Source organism: Vombatus ursinus, unplaced genomic scaffold, assembly GCF_900497805.2.
Source record: "Vombatus ursinus unplaced genomic scaffold, bare-nosed wombat genome assembly UNPS02014867.1, whole genome shotgun sequence".
Classification (NCBI taxonomy): Eukaryota; Metazoa; Chordata; class Mammalia; order Diprotodontia; family Vombatidae; genus Vombatus; species Vombatus ursinus.
Window position 1 is genome coordinate 3,700,921 of NW_020954645.1, and position 22,481 is coordinate 3,723,401.

At 39.3% G+C, this 22,481-nt stretch overlaps 1 protein-coding gene across 8 annotated transcripts in view; it reads right to left on the reverse strand.

Moving 5' to 3' along the window:
- MAP4 (microtubule associated protein 4) overlaps positions 1-21,086 on the reverse strand; it is a 252,228-nt gene extending 231,142 nt beyond the window's left edge. For 4 of the 8 annotated variants that reach the window (XM_027842118.1, XM_027842123.1, XM_027842120.1 and 1 more), the window contains exon 1: positions 21,057-21,085. The gene's annotated coding sequence lies outside the window, so the exon portion shown is untranslated. Of the gene's footprint in view, positions 1-21,056 lie in introns of all 8 variants that reach the window. The other 4 variants (XM_027842119.1, XM_027842124.1, XM_027842122.1 and 1 more) reach the window with 2 other exon arrangements.
- Between the last annotated feature and the right edge of the window lie 1,395 nt (positions 21,087-22,481).

A 22,481-nucleotide genomic window follows, 5' to 3' on the forward strand; every position in this document is an offset into this window, starting at 1 on the left:
CTCAAATGTAATAAGTGAGGAAGACGGGGAGGCTGGAAAGAAAGATAATGAATTTAGTTTTGTACATTTGCACATGTTGAATTTTAGAGTCTACCGGAAATGGCAGCACAGTGAAAAGAGTACCCGCCCTAGCAACAGGAAGACCTTAGTTCAAATTCGGCTTCAGACACTTACTGCTGTGTGACCTTGGACAAGTCACTTAACCCTGACTGCCTCAAAAAAAAAAAAAAAAAAAAGTCCACAGGATAACCAGTTCTAAATCCCCAACAGGCAGTCTAAGATGAGAGAATGAAGGTCGGGACAGAAGTTACAGCTGAATGAACAGACCTGAAAATTATCTGCATAAAGATGAAAATTAAATCCATGGGAGGTGATTTCACCAAGCAAAATAGCAGAGTGGAAGAAAAGAAGAGGGTTCAGTACAGAGCCTTGGGAAAAACCCATGATCAGTCACATGGATAAAAAGAAATATACCTGATTCAAAAATAAAATATAGCAATAAAAATTCATTTTAAAAAATAAAACTTAAAAAAAAAATGAAGGAATCAGTACCCTAATTTTCTGATAATCTGAAAATTTATAAGCATCCTGCACTAAAGTTAACAGAACTTTATAAAAGATATAAGTTTCTGTGGTCACATTTTAACCACTATAGCAGAATATAAATACTAGACTATGGAGCACCAAATCTTTTTGATCTCCTAGTTCCTAGAGAAATATACAAAGTTCATAATTGCTTCTTTTCATAGCCTAAATTTTTATCTGAACTATATACTGACTATAATCCCTTCTAAACAAGTTCATGGAAAATGTGAACAAGTATAATCATAAAAATAATGTTCGTTGAATCCATATACCAAAAGTTTTTATTTTCCATCCCTAAGATCAGTATAACCCACCTAAGTAAACAGAAGTACTTGCTAATTTTATTTCCTTTCTTTACATCTTAGGAAAGAGGCTATAAGGTCTAAATTTTTAATGGTTTATCAACAAAAGTGACAGTCCTATTAATGTCTAGTTCAAAAACAGAAACAAACTGGCAAATCCCTCAACTGCTGAAAAATATAAATCAAATAGTGAATTAGTCCAACTGCTTTAGAAAACAATTTGGAATTATGCACAAAAGGTAACTGGAGGTCAAAGACAAAAAGAAGGGTCCCATATACACCAAAATATTCAGAGCATCCTTTTTGTCACAGCAAAAAAAAGTGGGAAATAAAGTAGATGCCTACTGCTTGGGAAATGGCTGAAAAACTGTAGCAAGTGAATATAATGGAATTATTGAATAAGAAATAATGAATGCAAAGAATTCAAGGAAATTTGGAAAGACTTGCATGAATTGAAAAAGGGTGAAGAAAGCAACACATATACAATAAAATAACATTAAAAAAATGAATTATGATTAACTTAATGATCCATTTTGATTCCAGAGGCAGTGGACAGATGTAGAATGCTGCAGGCAGTTAAGCAGACAGACTTTGTCACAAGGGAAAGGTAGTACTAGAAAGTGATTACATTTTGGTTCTTTTTTTAAGCTTCAATCAAGTCCATCAACTGAGAGATGAATGGCTAAGGGAACTTAAATGTAATGGAACATTAGTGATCAATATAAAGACTTCTATGATCTGCTAAACTGGAAAACAGCGTACACATTACTACAAAAATGTTACTGGCAAGGACAAAAAAAGAATAACTATAATTGTTAATGAGCAAACTCAGTAGGAAGATGAGCTGAGAAAATGTACTGCCCTGCCCTTACTGCAAAGGTAGGAGATTATAGGTGTGGAATACTACACAGAGATACAATAGATGTGATTTTGAAGAATTCTTTCCCCTTCTTTCTTTTTTTAATCTTTGTTATAAGGGGTGATAGGAGAGAGAAAAGAGATAAAATGAAAGTGTTTTATTCCTTTTATCTTTAAGCATGTACAGCCTGTCTCCACCAATAGAATATAAGGTCCTTGGTAAGCAGGAACTGTCATTTTTGTTTTTATATACCAGGGCCCTAACACACAGTAAGAACATAATAAATGTTTATTGAAAACAAGATTCTAACTAAGTAATATGGCTTAAAGCATCAGTAAGATTACTAATAAATATGGTTTAAAGCCTCAGTAAGATCCTTTTAATGCCAATAATGACGGCCTCAAATTCTATCTAAATCTGTTCTTTTCACAAAGACTTGTTATTCCAATCTTATCTTTTAAAAAAGGGTCAAGAAGGCACCATAAAAAGGAGCTCCAAACCTGGAGAGTTTAAGAACACTGTCCTGTGTATAAGGAACAATTCACGTGTAAAATACCCACCAGTATTATGCCAGTACTTCAGAAATTAAGATGTCTGAAATTATTTTTAAAATTCATCTGATTTTAGTTCTATTTGGTTCTTATAGCAATAACACATTCAATTCAAACGAAGGAAAAACTATTGCTTCCCCAAAAGTTAAATACCATGGGTATAATTTTCTAAAAAACATAGTGACTCACTCAAGGACAACAATGCAATAGAAAGATATTACCTCATCATTTTAGCCAGAAGCCTGTTATTGAAAAGGGGGAAGGGGGGGGGCAGGGAGCTTGGTGCTCAAAGGCAACCTCCAGGGCTTTGAGTACACCATCTGACAACTAACAAGAAATGAGATTTTTAGAACTCAGGGAAAAAAAAGACACTACACATCCTCAAATCCTCATTTTGGAGCAAAAATTCTGCTCCACATGCCAAAACCTCATCAGCTTATCTGGCTCCACCTAGTTCAGCTATCTCCACTTCCAATCTAAATAGGTTTTCACTTAGCAATTTAAGACCAATTAAGGGGCAGCTAGATGGCACAGTGGATAGAGCACAGGACCTGAGTTTAAATCCGGCCTCAGACCAAACACTTGACAAGTACTAGCTGTGTGACCATGGGCAAGTCACTTAACCCCAACTGCATAATGGGGGGGGGGGGGAGACCAATTAAGCTATAAAATGCTGCTTTTAATTAACCAATAGGAGGAGAAAATTGTCGCTGAACTGCTGAGCAAATACAGATGAAAGGAAGAAGCAACTTTTCATTTAGTGTCAAGACCCATTTATTCATCAATGCCCAAGTGAATAATTTTAAAACTTTTACACAAGAGCCTGACATCTTCTTCTGATGTCAGATCAAACTAAAAATAATATTTGCTGGAAGGCACCTGTTCTGAAAATCTAGTTATTACTTTAAATAGCCTTCATGAGAGAGCAAATAAGTACAGCCCAGAGCCAACAGCCAAAGCAGCCTACAATCCTCACCGGCCAAAGTTGAAATCTTGCAGATGACGTAGAAGGGTCACCTAAACCATTCTTACTCTGGCCCTTCATAGTTCATTTCTCAGGAGAGAAGTTGTCACTGTTTCAGGGTTTAAATACTCTTAAACTGTTAACATCAGTCAATTATCCAGTCTTTAAACTACAGATCAGGTAGCTCCTAATATCACAGGGCTCAGTTTGACTTCATCCCTTCTCTCTTTCACAACCCAACGTCTAGACTCTATACCTCTCTTTACCTCCCAATCACTTCTCAACCCCTTGCCACACAGCTTCTCACCTGACCATTCCACAAACTGCTCTCTAAAGAGCTTCTGAACTGTAAAACTTAGTCTTTTCTCAATCCTTATTCTACTTTAACTCCACAGCTTTTGACACTGCCAGCCCCATTCACCTTTATCAATACTCTCCTTCCTCAGTTTCTGTGATGGTACTCTCTTGGATGAACCAATTGATTAGTTAGTTTTTTAAAAGTATATATTAGAAAGAAGTAAATCAATGAAACAGACTAGACAAGAGAAAATAAGGAATAATGAAACTCAATGAACCAATGTTCTTTGATAAACTGGAAAAAATACAAATTACTTAGTAAAGAATTCATTATTTGATAAAACTTCTGGGAAAACTGGAAAGCAATCTGGCAGATCAACTCCCAGGGAAATATTTAACAAAAAAAAAAAAAAAAAAAAAGCTATTCCCAACAGATAAGTGGTCTGCTGATATGAACAAATAGGTCCACAAGTATGGTACATTGAATGTATTTTCAGACTTATTCTATGTATTGAGCAGTTGTACTTATTTTTTTCCTCTTCTTTGCTTTTAAAAAATATTGTTATATAGGATGTTCCAGGCACTACACTAAGCACTTTACAACTGTTGTTTCATATAACCCTCACAATAACCCTGGGAGATAGGTGTTATTATTATTCCTACTTTACATTTGACGGAACTGAGGCAGACAGGTTAAGTGACTTGCCCCAGTCCACACAGTATTTAAGGCTTAATTTGATCTCAAGTCTTCATGACTCCTAGGCTCAGTACTTCACATGCTACATCACCTAGCTCTCAAGAGGAAAAGAGCAAGGGATTCTAGGATAAATTTTGGTGTTTTTAAAAAAAAAAAGCTATCAATAAAAATTTATTGAAAAAAAAGAAAAAGAAAAAGCTTTTATTAAGTACTTACTATTCTGTAGGCACTGTGATATGATGAGACAGCCCCTGCCCTCAAGGGGCTTCCATTCCAACTGGGTGAGATAACATCCTTGATGACCTCATCAGCTCCTATATATTCAATTACCACCTCTAAATTTGTTTACAGTCACCTAAATGTATATTTGCAATCCTATTCTCTTTCCTTTTGTCCAGCTCCACATTGTCACAATTTTCAAATTTGGAAGGGAGCTCAGACGTCCTCTAGTCTAACATATGCTTCAAAAGAATGCCAATGACAACATAAGCAGGAAGGTATCCAGCCTCTGCCTGAAGGCCTCTACCAAAGGGGTCTTCCCTCCTTGGGCAGCCCATTCTATTATAATTTTTTTCCTCAACATCAGACCCAAATCTACATCACTGAAACATCTACCTCATTGCTCCTAGTTCTGCCCTCCAAGGCCAAACCAAACATGTCTACTGCCTCTCCTATCTGGCAGTCCTTCAAATATTTAAAGATAGCTAGCTATTATGTCCATTTTGTATTAACACCTCCACCTCTACCCCCATCCCCTCCTTTCCCTACTCCAGGCTAAACATCCAAATTGATACTCAAACAACAGGAATCCAGGCCCTTACCATCCAAAAATAAGCATTTATTAAACAACCACCATATAGAAGGCACTGTGCCAGGCACTGGAAAGACAAAGAAAGAAGGTCCCTGCCCTCAAGGACCTTATAATCCAACAATAAGAGACAATGTGCACAGGAATATACAAGAGAAATACAAAATAATTTCTGGGGATAGTGCATAGCAACTGGGAGGATTAGGAAGAATTTTATGTAGAAAATGGTACTTGATCTGGACCTTAAAAGGAATCAGAAATTCTAAGAGATGAAAGTGAGAAAGGAATACATTTCAAATGTGAGGGAGAACCAGTCAAAAGGCCAAGGAGATAAGAATGTTCTATGTGCAGGAACAATAAGAAAGCCAGTCTGGGTGACCCACAGAGTACATAACGGGGGCTATGTATAAAAAGGCTCGAATGAGAGGATGGGAGCAGGTTATAAAGGGTTTTAAATGCCAGAGGTGTTTATATTTAATCCTAGAGGGGACAGAGAACAGTTGAAGAAGTTAATTCAATAGGGGTATGACATAATAGGACCCGTGCCTCATGTATATCACTTTGGATTGAGTGGGGAAAAATCTTTGTATCAAAATATCAGATATACAGACAAGACAGAAAACTAACAAAAATAAATAAGCATGAAAACCATTCCCCAATAGTAGTTGAAGGATATGAACAAAACAGTTCTCCAAATAGTAACTGCAAACCATTAACCACCATATGAAAGATGTTCCAATTCTCTAACAATAAGAAAAATATGTGTCCAAATAACCCAAAAGTTTCACCTCATAACCAACCAATTGGCAAAGATGACAAAAGGAATAGTCAATGTTGGAAGGCTTGAGACCCAGAATATTAATAACAATATATTAATATATGAGTTATATTAATAACAATGATTGGAGCAGCTGTGAATTAGTACAACCAAATTGCTTTCCAGAATGGAATTATGCAAAAGAAGTGACTAGAAACATCCACATCTCTTTGTCCTAAAGATTCCATGGCTAGACATGCTCCAAGGAGGTTATTGACAAAAAGAAAGATTCCATATGCACCAAAATATTCACAGCAGCATTTTCAGAGTGGCAAAGAACAAGAAACAAAGCAAATGCTAATGATTGGAGAATGGCTAAAATAATTGTGGTACACATGATTATAATGGAATATTAATATGCCCTAAGAAAAGATGAACATGAATACAGAGAAGCACAGAAAGACTAACATGAACTGATGTAAACAGAACCAGGAAAAAAATATGTACAACTACAACAATGTAAATAGAAAAAACAACCACACAACAACCAATACTGAAGATTGCACAATTACAAAAGAAAAATTTAGCCCCAAATAAGATTTGAAAATACATCTCCCCTTTACTCCTTTGCAGAGATCCACAGTGTGGAAACCTGCATATAATAACAAGTTTGTTCAACATGTTGATCAGGTTTGATGAACTTTTTTTCGCTTGACTCTAAGAAACATAAGGAACAGCTCTCTGGGGAGAGGAAAAGGAATATGATAAGAAAGCTAAGCAATATAAAAATAAAATATATCAATAAAAATCTATTTTTATAGAAAGAATATCACTTTAGAAACTGTTTGGAGGATGGACTGGGGAAGTAGAGACCTGAAGCACGGATATCAATTAGAAAACTATTTCAGTAGACCAAGCAAGAGTGATATGGGCCTGAAAAAAATTTTTTTAAATGACAGAAAAGGAAAATAGCAAATGCTGGGTGGGAGGGTGAGTGGAGGGTGGGGGTGGGGGGTGAGATGTGGGAAAACAAGTATGTTAATACACCTAGAGTGGAACTGTGAACCAGTCCAACCATTCTAGAAAGCAATTTGGAAATATGCCCAAAAAGCTATTAAATTGCACATACCTTTTGACCCAGCAATATTGCTAGTAGGATATAACCCAAAGAGATCAAAGAAAAAGGAAACAGACTTATATATACAAAGTATTTATAGTAGCTCTTTCTGTGATGCCAACAAATTGGAATCTGAGGGGATGTCCATCAATTAGTGAATGGCTAAACAAGTTATGGTATATGAATGTCATGGAATACTACTGCACAGTAAGAAATGATGAAGGGGATGGGCTCAGAAAAACCTGGGAAGACTTACATGAACATCACAAGCATATTATAAAGATAATCAACTGTGAAAGAATTGGTATTTCTTGGTCAACACAAAGACCCACCACAGTTCCAAAACACAAATGATGAAAAATGTTATCCATCTCCAGATAGGGAATACAGACTGGAACATATTTTTTCCTTTCTTTTTCTTGGCTAATTTTTTTTTAACATGGCTAATGAGGAAATTTGTTTTGCATGATTTCATATCTGTAATGGGTTTTGCACATCTTGTCTTTTCACTCGCTGGGGGAAGGGGAGAATCTGAAACCTAAAACAAAATTGAATGAGAAAAAATAAGTGACATGGACCTGAATTAGGGAGGTAGTCATGTGAATAGAAAAAAAAAGAATAAATGACAGCTGTTACATAAGCAGAAATGGTAAGATTTAGCAATGATTTGAAAACGTGGGGTGAATGGGAATGAGGAGTTGAGCTTTTACACTGCAATTGTGAACCTCGGTTATCAGAAAAAGGTGGCAGTGTCCCCAACAGAAATAGGGAAGTTCAGAAGAAGGGTGTATTTTTTTTTGGGCGGGGGGGGAGTAAAAATATTAAGTTCAGTGCTGGACACATTGAATGTGAGTTGCCTTTTGGATGTACAGTTTGAAATGTCCAAAAGATGTGGGACTGCAGTTCAAGTGAAAGACTAGGGATGGATATCATCATAGCATCATAGCACAGTCATCAGCATAGAGATAAAAATTAATTTCATGTGACCTTATCAGGCAACCAAGAAATAAGAGTTGAGAGAGAGGAGAGAATCCAGAACACAGCCTTGCATATACATACAGAGAATGGACGATGGATGATGATCTAGCAAAGGCGCCTAAGGTTGATGAGTCAGGCAGGTAGAAGGAGGGCCAAGAGAGCAATATCATAAAATCTAGGAAAAGAGAAGGTGGTCAACATCAGATACTGCAGAAACATCAAAAAGACTGAAAAAAGACCATTAAATCTGAACTTCAGAGAAAGCACTTTCAGCTAACAGATGAGTTAAAAAAACAGATGGCAGAAAGCTGGGAGTGAGTGTAGATAGCTTTTTCTAGAAGTTTAGCTGAGAAAAAAAGAGAAAAGGCAATAGTTTGAAGAAATTTCAGGATCTAAAAAAGATTTCGGTTTTTTGTTTTTAAAGAACAGTGGAGATTTGGGTATGTTTGGAGACAGAAGGGTAAGAGACCAACAGATAGGAAAGGATTGAAGATTAAGGAGAGATAAGATTATTGTGGGGCAATTTGCTGGAGAAGCCAAGGTGGGAGAGAAGAATAGAGGGCTTGAAATAATATTCTGGAAGGCAAAGGAGCTAGGATTACAACCAAGAATAACCTACCCCACCTCCACAAAAGTGAGTATAATCCTTCAGGGAAAATATGGATATTTAATGTAATAGAGGACTTTCTATTTAAAAAAACACCCAGAGCTAAATAGAAAATTTGACTTGATCAAACACAAGACTCAAGAAAAGCATAAAAAAGTAAACATGAAAGAGTAATCATAAGGAACTCAATAAAGGTAAATTGTTTACATTCCTATATGGGGAAAATGATATATGTAACTCTTAAGAACTTTTATCACTATTATCATTAAATGACAATTTATCATTATTAGGGCACTTAAAAGGAGTATACATAGACAGAGGGCATGGGTGTGAGTTGATTATGTTGGAATGATCACCAAAAAAAATTAAGGAGTAAGAAAGAGGGATGCACTGGGAGAAGGGGAAAGGGAGAGGCAAAATGGGGAAAATTTTCACACATAAAAAAGACACAAAATGAAGAGCTTTTACAACGGAGGGCAAAATGGGGAGAGGGGGTGCTGGGCAACGCTTAAACCTTATTCTCATTGGAATTGATTCAAAGAGGGAAGAATATATACACATACATACATATATACACACACACACACAAACACACACACACACATACTCAAGTTGTGTATATAAATCTATCTCACCCACTAAGGAAATAGGAGGGGAAAGAGATGGGGGGGGATAAAAAAAGAGAGGGAAGATTAAAGGAGATAGTGGGCAGAAGCAAAACAAACTTTTAAGGGTGAACAGAGTTAAAAGGAGAGAAAGAAAAAGATAAACAGGTGAAAAAATAGCATGGAGGGAAATACACAGTTAATAATCATAACTATGAATGGGATGAACTCATCTCTACAACAGAAGCAGAGAGCAGAATGGATTAAAAAACAGAATCCAACAATATGTTGTTTACAAGAAACACACTGAAACAGAGACACACAGAGTAAAAATAAAGAGACTGGAGGAGAATCTATTATGCTTCAGCTGAGGTTAAAAAAAAAAGGCAGGGATAGCGAGGGGAATAATTACTTCAAAATTGAAAAAAAAAAACTTAATTTAAAAAAATTAATCCACTGTAAAACATTCTTTCATGGAATATGTATCATAACTATAGCAAACCAAAGAATCTCGGAGCATTGTTCGCCATCTTCGTATAATGCCATATTAACAATCTCTCATTTAAACAGACCACCAACAACCCAAATTCAATCTAGTAAATGGGCTGAGGAGACCACTGCTCTAGAAGCTAAACAGAAGGTTTAATCCTAGTACTTTAGGATTTTAAAGGGTCTTTGAAGATAATTTCCTTCAAACTGACCCCCATTCAGGAATCTCTACTTCAGGATATCTGGGCTTTCAAATTCTACTCAAAGACTTCCAGGAACACAGAGCTCACAAAAGAGTCTATTCCTTAACAGGACGACATTATTTGTTAAGAAAGTTCTTTCTCCTACCAAAAGGACAGTCTGTTTCCTCAACAATTCCCTAGGAACAAGATTGTTTACTACAATTTACCAAGAGTTCAACTGCTTTTTAGTGTTGTTATTGTAATCATCGTGCATATTGTTCTCTTGGTTCTACTTTCTTTACATCAATTCATACAAGTATTCTCACGCTTCCTTGAATTCTTTATTCATTGTTTCTCAGAAGATAATAATATTATATTATTATTTATGTCATAATTTTTCTCCTTTCTAGAGGGGTTCAATACCTACTCGCAGTCTTCTTTTCCACCCAATCTGCTCCCTCATACTTGGGCACTTCAATATAAGTAAGGATGGCCTCATGAACACTCTCACCTCCCAGTTTATCCATCGTGACCCTCAGCTGCTGTTCCAAACATTCTCTCTTCAAGCTCCATCCTCCCTCCATATCACTCCCTACTCCCTCCCTCTCAACAGAGTGCCTCACCTTCCATTCTAAGAAAAAAACCCAAGACCATCAGTTGTGAGCTCCCTGTACCCCTTTATTCCAGATTTCTCTACATTATCCCCCATTCTCTCCTTCTTTGCTCATCTCTGAAGAACAGATGCTTCTTCTTACCGAAGCTAATTTCTCTACTTGTATCCTTGGAGTGGAGCTCCAATAATCATTCCTCCTCCCTCCCTCATCTTCAGTTTGTCCCAATCTAGTGACTTCTCCATCATCTAAAAGCTTACCTAGTTCTCCCCAATACTTATAAAAACTTTTACTTGAAGCTATTCCCCAACAGATAAGCAGTCAAAGGGTATGAAAAGACAGCTTTCAAAAGAAGATAGATAAACCATCAACAACCATATAAAAAAATCCTCCAAATCACTAGGGAAATGAAAATTTTAAAAACTTGAAATTTCATCTCATACTGACAAAAATTACAAAAAAGGGAAACAGATAAATGTTTAAAGAGTTTTGGGAAGATAGGAAAACTAATGCACTGTTGGTAGTGTGATGAATTGGTCCAACTGTTCTGGAAAACAATTCAGAATTATATTAGAAAAGCCATTAAACTGAACATATCCTCAAATCTAGTAATACCACTACTAACATATACACTAAGAAAGTCAGAGACAAAAGGAAAGATATCATTACTAGGATTAATATAATGTTTTGAAATTTATAAAGTACTTTACATATTATCTCATTTTATCCTCACAAAAACCCTGGGAGGTAGGTACTATTATTATCCCTATTACATAGATGAGAAAGGCAGATAGAGGTTAAGTGACTTGCCTAGGGTCACACTGCTAGTAAATGTGTGAGACCACATTTTGACTCAAGTCTTCCTGATTCCAGGTCTAGCATCCATTGAGTCACCTATACAAATGTAAAAATACTTACAACAACACTTTTTGGAAGCAAAAAACTGAAAACAAAGTTGATATCCATCAATTAGAGACTCATTAATTGTTACATGAATGTAACAGATTATTGTGCCATAAAATGATAAATAGGATTAATCCAAAGAAACTTAAAAAAAGCAATACTGAACAAAATGAGCAAAACTAGCATTCAATGACCTCAATAACATAAAAGAAAACAATACTGAAAGATACTGCCATGACCAGTCTTGCTGATTCCAGAAGCCAGATAATGAAATATACATGTCTCCCTCTTAGAAGAAAGATGGTGGACTCTGGGTGCAGAAAGAGGTACACATATATTTTCGGACTTGCTTAATTATACTTCTTTATTACAAGGGAGGATGGACAGCTGTAGAAGGGGGACCACCAAAAAATAGCTAGTTTTAAAAAGGAATAAATAAAATGTTTTTTAGGAAAAAGAAAAATCTTTATTTGAATACTGCCATCCCTTCAAGCTATTGGGAAAAAAGTTAACTCTACTCCTTGCCTTTACTTCCTCCACTTCCCATTCATCGAAAAATCCTTCACAACTCTTTTTTGCCTTTGTTTTCCAAGTGCCTGGCACAGGTCATTGCATATAGTATGGACTTAATTTTTGTTGAGTATAATTACAACAAATAATTGTTAAAGTACCTAAACACTATTATTACTCCATTTAAAAAATACTTTAATCTCCTTTAATAATCCCTTGAAATACTCAACACTTATCCCCTACAAGAGCTGGTTATTTATCCTTTTTTTCAAATATTTCTATCAGAGCCTCTGTTTCTCCACAAGATCTTTAGACTTCTCAAAACACTTAAGTATATACTATCTTAGATCCTGATTTGAATATTTGGTGTATATGTGTCTCCACCACTGTACATTTTCTATTTTCTTCTGCATCCTCTGAAGCACCTAGGACATAGCTTATGTACACAGTGATACTCAAATATTTGAATTTAATCTAATATTGTATAATGAAAAAAGTAACACTAGTAAAGACTCTGCCACTAAATTACTGTGTAACTTTGGTCAAGCCACAGCCTCCCTAAGTGTCATTTTCTCTTATCTGTACAAAAGTGACTTATTTACAGTGATGCTTTCTATGATTCAACAAAAATTCAATTAAATAAACATTTATTGAGCACCTATTACATACCAAATGCTGAAGATAATTGAGATGAATAAAAACATGACCCTGACTTCAAAGAGCTTTCATCTTGATGACAAGTGAAATAGGTCAAATACACAAAAAATTTTAATCCAAATTAGCATACACATGCATAGAAAAAATACAGGAAGAAGTATACTGAGACATTCAGAAGGAAGGGATCATTTGGAGGGTGGGTAGCTGGGGGTACAGGCAGAATACACAGCAGCAAAGAGGGAAAGAGGTGGTACCTAAACTAGGCCTTGAAGGATTCCAACTCTAGGAATTCCAGCTTCCATGACCAAATTATATGCACGGCTTTGATAAATTAGTTAAGTAAATGTGAACAGACAAAAGCCTTCCTGGTTTGGTTTTCTACTTTGTTCTCATCTCACACTCTATTTTCAATCCATAGGCTGGCTTGATATGAAGTTCAGTGACTACTCCTCACTCTCTACTGCTGATGAGGATCCCTCTTGGGGTAGCACTAAGACCTGCCTTCTTCAGACTCAGTTTCAGATTCCTTCAGTTAACTTTTATCTGGTTACAATTACTCAACCAAATTATTAAATTACTTCAGGAGTAAGAAAAATATCAGAAGTGTTTCATTCAGGAAGACAAGAGTTATTCCAGAAAAGTTTTTAAGATCTATGTATGCATGACTGCCTTCCACAGTAAAAGGCACCATCACAGACAGCCATCACTATGTGTTCGAGTGAAAACACTATTACAGACAAGAGATCATCCTTTAATTTGCAGCTACAGTCAATCTTTGCAAGTCAGTCCACTTGGCAAGTGGCTCTCCTGCTCCTGGCCCAGAGTCTTTGACAATGAACCACCCTCTCCCTTAATACTGGCCTCTGTTGTGCAGTGGTCAGAAGCTATGCCACAAGGCTTTAACTTGGGTTTTAGAATGTCCTTCAAGCATTCCTCCTGCCTTCTCCTCTTGCAGTTGCCCCATTTCTGTGAGCCAAACAACAGCTGCATGGGTATCCTGCTGTGAGCCCTTCTCAGTACATGTTCACCCTAATCAAGTTGTGGTGCAAAGGCCTAGGTGACTAGCTACATTCCAGGATCTCATCTTGCTGTTTAATTATAAATATGCTTTGCATAAAGCATTGATATCACTGCTCCCAAAAAACAAATGAAATGTCTGTGCCAATTCAAGGCTTCTAATCCTGACAGTCGTTATCAGAGTTTTACAGACCCTCAAAGCAGTGTCAAGATTGATGCACATGGGTAATGCCTGCCATGCTGTGTCTCAAAATCATAAAGGACCTGTGGGCTTCCTGGTTTGGTTTTCTACTTTGTTCTCATTTCATAAACCATTCTCAATCCATGGGCAGACTAGACATTAAGCTCAGTGACTGCTCCTCATTTCCTATTACCAATGAGGATCCCCCTTTAGGGTTGCCCTAAGACCTGCCTTCTTTAAATTGTTTCAGATTCCTTCAATCTTCACTGAAGATACAAGGCTGACACTCAACACTTAGAGAAGTGTTTGATTCTACTAACAGAATGGTCTTGAAGACCCTCGATGTTCTTACAAAGATGATTTCCACCGCTGCTTTTGCAACACCACATGTACTATGAATTATGTATTTTTTTTAATTCCAAAACCTTTTATTTTGCTTTTTCTTCAGCTGTAAATATGGTGTTCGACTAGACAATCCCTAAGGTCCCTTGCAAATCTAAAGGTCTGTGAGTGTATAATAATAAAAATGTGCCAGATAATATTTTTTTGGAGGAGGACAGGGAGGGAGAGTTGAGAAAAACATTGAAATGTCATTAAAACAAGCTAACAATGATAAGATCTAGCAACTCCAAAAAGTCTAGCAACCAACATCTTTCAAATATTTACTTAGAAAATTTCCTTGCAGGGCCAAAACATATCCTGGGTCCCTTATTTGCATCCTGGAACTTAACTTTGTGAAAAGACTGAAAAATAGTATTTTTATCACATACACCTATTTAATTGCAGTGGTAATGAAGAGTACTGTAAACAGAATAGCATTTACCCTGAATATACAATTATGTAATAAATAGCCTTAAGGTGTTTAGCTATTCCAAAAAGTTCACATTCTTGCTTAGCAGCTGCCAAGACCCAAGACTGATAATGGTACTGAATGGTTTTTATACAAGTCAGTGAACAAGATACAGAAGTTTTAATGTGGGCCTCTAAGATCTATTATCAACTCTTCACCAATGCCTTTGGAATATGACCAGTGCACAGAGAATCATCTTTTATAAAGAAATAATTTTAACAGTACCAGATTAAATAGGAACTGGAAGGCAGTAATGCTTCTTGAAAACCAAGCAATCTTTTTTAATGCCTACTACTGTCAGAGAAGGTCAAAGGACAAAAAAGAACAAGAGGTCAGATCTTGGACTTTGAAGACAATGAATGGTCTGTTAGGCCTGTTTCTCTGTGATTTATTCAGTGACCAGCAGGAGAAAGAAGATAGGTAAACCTGATTTCCAAACTAAAAGGGGAGTTCAGACACAAAGCTAACCAACTACCATATTCAAGTTTATCAATTACATAAAGTGAAGTAAACTAAATCCTCAGATTACAAAGGGTTGTGGTTGTTTTATATTTTTAAAAAAATCAATTTGTAACTGGAACTCCGAGGAAATTTTCCTACTAAAGCATTATTATAAACATGGTAGAGCCTAAAAACCTAATCATCAAAACCTATTTAGATAGTATCACCAACAATTAGGTTCCAGAGTGTAGCTGAACTACCATACTTAAGAGTTTTTAACCTGTGTTCAGGGTCATAGAAACTTCGGCTACTTTGCAAAAGAAAGGCAGCAGCACTGTATATCAGATAGATCACCAGCCTTGGAGCCAGGACAACCCAGGTTCAAGTCTTGCCTCTAACATGTCCCAAGTTGGTGACTCTGGGCAAGTCACTTAACTTCTCAGTGCTCCAGGAAAGATATGTTGCCAAGAAGGTGCCAACCTGAATTTCTTCATGCAGTAGGTCCCTACAACCATAAGGCAGCAAGATGCCACAGTACAGCACTTGGCTCGGAGTTAAGAAGACCTGAGTTCAAATCCAGCCTCAGACACTTACTAGCTGTGGGATCCTCGGCAAGACACTTTAATCTGACTGCCTCAGTTGCCTCAACTGTAAAATGGGGATCAAAACAGCACCTACCTCAAAGGACTGCTGTGAGGAACTAAGATAATATCTGTACAGCACAGTACCTGGCATATAAGAGGCACTTAATAAATGCTTATTTCCTTCCCTTACTCCCCCCAATGAAATCACAAGCCCAATCTCTAAGGCAGAAGAGGATAAAAAAAAGGAAGAGTATCTCCACTTTTCTGAATAGATACCAGGCAAGATTTGTCATTGGAATTTTCCCACTTTCTGGTCTTGATCCATTTCCCATAATCCATCTCCTCAGTTCCCTCAACCTTGGGCTGCCCCCCTATCTCAAAGTAGTCTAGATCTGAAAATTACTTATACTTATATCTCCCTTCATTGCCCCTTACATAAACTATTACAGTACCTTAATTTGTCTCCCCGTCTCAAGTCTCTAAGCTCCAAAGTGCTATTTCTAAAGTCCACATTTAACCAAGTCATTCCCCCAATCAATCAACTCCAGGCTACTTTTAGAACCAAGAACAAACTGCAATGGAAGTTTTAGTCCTTCCCAACCTGCACTCATCCTACCTTTTCAGACTTACTGTACATCATACTTCTTTAAGCACCCTTTGGCCCATCTGGACACTTTGCTATTCCCTTAACACCCCACCAACTCTAACTTTGGTGACCATGCACACTGCCCCTCATGACTGGTAGTCACTGACTCCTTATCTCCAAATGCTGAAATCTCTAATTCCCTTCAAAACCTGGCTCAAGAGCCATCTTCTTTATGAGGCTTATTCTGATCCCCCAATTTCTAGTGTCTCCCCCCAATTAATGAGCTTACTACACTTCGTATATACTTATATATGAGTGTAGAAAATACAGTTCCTTGGAGGCGGAGTCAACTGTCTTTTGGCTTTGTATTCCCATGCCTAGCAAACTCTTAATAAATGCTTGTTGATTGATTGATTGTTGGTCTTTCAGTCAGGTTAGCCTGGATTCAAATCATTCCTCAGCTAGGGTAACCTGTGTGTCTCAAGCAACTCCCCAGGCTTACCTGCTAGGTCATGGGCCATTTTTGTTCTCTGTTAATAAAGTGAGTTCCCACATAGATGAAATCAGACATTTCACTTAATCTTTTTAAAATAGGAAAGATAATACTTGAACTACCTACTTCACAGTGCTGTTGTGATAAAAGCACTTGGAAAACCTTCAAGCAATACATAAAATTAAGTTACTATTAACAACCTCTCCTTGGTGGAATTTCAGGCAGTCTGACAAAGTGAAAGTGAAAATATTAATGGAAGCACAGGAGAAGAGATGATAGAAGGGAGGGAGAAGGACAATAAGCCATCAATTCAAAAGACAATCTTCATGGTTTTGTAAAAATGGGCCAAAACTAAAAAAACAAGGAATGTAACAGGAACAAATGTAAATCCCACACTTAAGCTCATAAAATCAACTATACAAGTACGATATTTAGAACAAAGTAGGTGGTGGTCCCAATATACTTTACACTAGTCAAATCAGACTGGTGCATGGAGTTCAGGTCTGGGGAGCAGCTATGAAGAAGGACAAGGAGGGGAAAACAACCAAAATGTCTCAAAATTCATTCATATGAGGAAGAGTTAAAGAAACTAAGAATATTTAGCCTGGATAAAATGGATGAGAAACTTGGTCACTGTGTTTAAATGTGAAAAGTAGTCATGTAAAAGAATTAAACATACGTGCAGCTCCAGAGAGCAGAACTAGGAGCAATGTTCAGAGAACTTAGGATGGAAATAGATATTGGGTCAACACAGGAGAAGAACTAGCACTCAGAGCTATACGAAAATAGAATGGCCTGCATGGTCACTGGAGGTGTTTAAGCCAAAGTTAGGTGACCACTTCTCAGGAGTTGAACAAGACAAGCTTTAAGATCCCTTCCAACTCTGATCGTCTATGAATTCAGTAACATTTATTATTAGGGCAAAGTCCAGAATGAGAATTCTGCTGATTCTCTCACTCTTATGCTAATTTTAAAAAAACTTTTAGCTGAAACAACTGGCTGAAAACCAAAAACTTTTCTAGTTGAAAGAGGCTATCCCACCAGGAAGGGAGACCTTATCTATACTGACAATATTGACTTGTTAGTCAGTTATCTGATACAGAAAAGACTGCTTTGCCTCAAAAAAATAAATAAATAAATAAAAAGGCACAGGACTTAGAAGGCACCACTCTTAGTTGTAGTCACTGACTTTGTGCCTGACCTAGGCCAAGTTACCTCACTTCTCTACTGTGGCTGAGAAATAGATTAAAAATCCCTTTATCCATAAAGATTTGTTTAAAATAATGAGCACAAAGTATTTTAAAAGCAAACAGCCATACATCACAATTTAATCCCCAACCAGGTAAAAGGTACGGAAATTAATTATCTCTTAAAAGACATTCTACATGAGCTTGGACTCTTGAAGAATCACAGGGATTGATTTCTAGTGGCAAAACTATCTTTTCAAACTTGTACTAACAAAAAACTAGACTGATTTTTATGATTTAAAATTTCCACATAAATTTCATAATACTCAATTGAAACATTTATACCAACAAGTTAGCCTTGAGAATTAAACAAGCAAATGAGTATAATCTGCCTATACATCTCAAATAAGCTGTTACTATGCCTCCTCTGCCCTCACTGTCCTCAACACAATTAGCATCAGCAGTAAGGATGACACTAATCTTTTATAAAAGCAGCATGCCAAAGAGAACAATATGAAACCAATGAGGCTTATTTGGTTTCCTTTTCAAACTGATCAAGTTAAATAAGCAGCCAAAATGTCCTCCAGTATCAAGATGTTCCCATACACTCAACTGTCTATTTAAAAAAAAAAATCAACCTTTTTGTCCTTGATATTAAAAAGGTGATGTCAAAGATCATATTTAATATTAACAATTACAGAAAGACTATAGTCAGTGAAAAGATATCTGCCTCTAGAATTTACACCCACTGCTCCTAATTCTGCCCTCTTGGGGTAAGCAGAACAAATTTAACCCTTCTGCAGGACAACCCTTCAACTATTTAAAGGCAAACAATGTCCCCAAATCTCTTCTTCTCCAGATTATCACCCCCCTCCCTCCATTTCCTTTAATTGACCCATGGTTTCAGGGCCCTTCATCATAATGATTACCTTCCTCTAAGCATAACATCATCCGGGAAAAAAACTGTGTCTTCTCAGTAGTGTTCCCAGGAGACAGTACCCTAACCAACAAACACCCAAGCATTCCTGTGTGATAGGTCTCTTCCTCTAATGGAGATGTATGACTCACCAAGCTATGAGATAGATGAAAATATCCCTTCAGGACAGCCAGCTCCCTCTGCTCTAATTTCATACTCATCAAACAACTTTCTGATTATTAATTATACTTCCTAAAAGGAAGGAGATACCCTTCTTAGCACATAAGTACCATTATGGTCTTTATGACAGGTATGTCTTCCATCATAAGATAATAAATCAAAATTTCTGGTTTATAAATCAGTCTCTACTGAGTTTGGTTAGGTGGGATTAGAGGCCCAGAGAATGACTGTTTAAAAAAAAAAAAACTTTGTTTTTCAAACTAAGTTTGAAAAAGAAGAGTTAAAATTTAAGCAAAGTTTTTTTTTTCCCCAAAGAAATGAAGCATGTTAACTTGAATGGGACTTTAAATCTTATCAATTTAAGTAAAGCCTCAAAAGGGTAGTTCAATCCTAAGGGCCCACAGCAATCAGAGAGATCTAGTGATCAAAAACAGGGACAATACTTCTACTAAACAGACAACCTATAACAGTGCAAGTATGACAACTGGTCCCCCTAAATCCAAGTGCTCAGCCTGGATTCAAGACTGATTTATAAAAATAGCTGCAGCTACTTGTATTTGAATCTCTCTAGGCTGATGACTGGGCAGTGTTACACTATAGGCCCAGAGTCAGCTGTATCTACTCACCACACCCATTTTTCCCTAGCCTGGGGGAGGGAGAGGGTGGGTGCCAGAATATGTAGCAAACGCTTCTCCCTTATCCTGAGCCGGATGACCAAATTACAAGCACAAATACCCCCTGATGCAATGCCACAACCATCTCTGGGAAAGAGTACAGGCAGCTGCCAAAAGTGCAGCACGCAGGGAAACGGGCGGGAGACACACACATACAGAAGAGGCAAATACACATTGCAAAGGACTGCAACCACAGGGAGAGTGGTGAGAGGCCCTGGAGAGTGATACTGTAACTAGACCGGGGAAAGAAAGGAGCGGTTTTTCCAGAAGAAAATTATCTACATTAAACTTTACCAAGAGCTAATCGGCATTTATCCCTTCCCCCCAACCCCCAAAAAAACCCAGGGGCAAATCACTGCCTCCACCAAAAAGATGCCAGGTCTACGCTGCAACCGTACATTCCTTCGCCGGAATGAAGTCCCCAAGGTGTCCCAAGGCACTTCCCTGGAGGGCAAAACTGAGTTCATAGTTAACAAGGGTACCCTCTCCCTGAACAAAAAAATCACTGCCCACGTCCTCAAGGCAAGGGGAGAAATTGCAACCCCATCCCTATGGAGAAGACCGCTAATGCTTAACACAGTAACTGGCGCTTAATAAATGTTTACTGAATTGATGCCCAAATGTCAAATTACACGTTTGTGATGTGGCCCCTAACTGCCCTCGCGCTAGCCCCAGGATGTGAGAGACTTCTTGCTCCACCCCATCATCCCCACCTAAGGCGGATGGTCCTTCCTTGAGGCTATACAGCCCGCCCCCATTCCTAATCAGCGCAGCCCAAATCACCCCGGAGGCTCATCACAGGGGACCCTCCCCCACCCCTGTCCAGGACCCACGTGCTCAGCCCCATCCCAGAGCTCAGCAAGTGAAGACCCCCAAGGCAAAGATCCCCTTTAGTCGGATCCCCACAGGCCACGCCCTAAAGCGCCCCCGGCCCCTCTGGCCGCGCCCGGCCCCTCCCCCCGTCCTAAAAGTGCCCCCTCCCCACCCCGAGTTACGCCCCGTGAGCGACCCCTCCCGACCTCCCAGTGGCGCCCCGTCCCCGCTAGGGTCATGAACCCGGAGCGCCCCCTCCCCTTCTACAAGGGGCACCCTCTTCCAGCCTAGGATCACGCGCCGGGAGCGCCCCCTCCCCGCCCAGGGAGACGCCCTAGCAGCGCCCCCTCCCCTCCTCTCAGGGGTGCCCCATCTCCGCCTAGAGTCACGCCTCAAGAGGGTCCCTTTCCTCCCCGGGGGCGCCCCTTCCCCGTCTCAGATCACGCCCGGGGCGCCCTCCCAGCCTCCCCGGGGAGCCCCGTCCAGCTTCGGGTCACGCCCCAGGGGTCCAGATTCGGCCCACCCCGCCCAGAACCGCCCGACCCCGCCGCTCCTCCTCAGGGGACCCAGGGATAGGGACGGCGGGGGTCGGAGCCCCGAAGGGAGGCATGGGAGGAGGGGGGGAAGCCCCCGACCCGACGCAGCCTCCACCTACCCGCTCACGCCGCCGCCGCCGCCGCCGAGCCGAGAACCGAGAGCCGAGCAAGCCGGGAGGGAGGAGGCTGCGGGCGAGGGCGGGGAGAGGGGAAGCCACTTCCTCCTCGTCCTCAGCGTGAGGAGGGTCCGGGGGTGGGGCCTCCGAGCCGCACCCTGCCCTGCAGACCCGCGCCCCGCAGGCCAATCAAAAGGGGGAGCCGGTGCTACGGCCGACCAATCAGAACTCCCGGAGATTCCCCCTCCCTTTTCCCCTCTCTCCTGGCTTCCCTCCCCGACCTTGTCTCTGACGGAGGAGGAGGAGGAGCGGGAAGAGGGAGAGAGGTGGAGGGGGCTGCGGGAGCCACTGGGCGGGGGAGGAGCAGTGGCCTGGGAAGGAGGAAGAGAAGGGAATGCTCTGGGAATGAAGAGAGTAGATGTGGGAAGGGCAGGAGAGTAAGGAAGGGATCATAGGAAGCTAATGCAATTTCCCCGTTTTACAGAGGAGGAAACTGAGGCCAGGAGGGACCATGATACCAAAGATCTCTAAATAGTAGAGAGAGGAGAGGGGGAGTCATGGGGGACTTTGAGAGAGGCTCTCTCTAAAGTAAGAATAGAAAGTGGGGATAGGAATGAGCAAGAAGACCTCCGGGGGTGGTTGACCAAATGTCGGAGACCCTGAAAAGGGACTTAGCAAATGCTTATGGGATCAGAGAATTAAGGATTAGAAAAGAACCTCCTCAGACAGTAAGAAGGAATCGGGTACTACCACTAGACCTGGAGTAAAAAGACCTGGGTTCAAATTCCACCTCTGATTCTATTGGCTCTATAACACCCTGGGCAGATTATTTAAATTCTGCACCTTAGAGTCCTACTCTGTAAACCGAACGTGTTAGATGCCATGGCCTCTTAGGCTTCTCCCAGGCCTAAATCTATGATCTTTTCGGTCTCAGGGCTCCTTTACACTTTTTTTTGGAGGACCCCAAAGAGCTTTTGTTTATATAGGTTAGATCTATCAATATTTACCTTGTTAGAAATTAAAACATCTCAGTGTTATAAAAATTTTTTGACCTCTCAGATCTCCCTAAAAGGGTCTCAGGGACTCCCAGACCACACTTTGAGAACAAGTGATCTCCTCAATACCCTTCATTTCACAAATGAGGAAACTGAGGCCCAGAGATTCTAGCCCAAACATCACAGAATCTTGAAAACTTGCCATCCATCCTTTGTACACAGATGCTGAAGTGATATTCCTAAACCATGAGTGTCGATGTTATTCACAGGCTCCAAAAGCTCTCTAATGGCTTTAGGACAAAATGCAAATTCTTCTGTTTAGTATTTAAAACCCTTCACTTTGTGTGTGCACCCTACTTTCCAAGCCTTAATTGTACATAATCCTTTCATACCCCCAGCCAAACTGGCCCTCACTGGACATACTGTCTTCCAT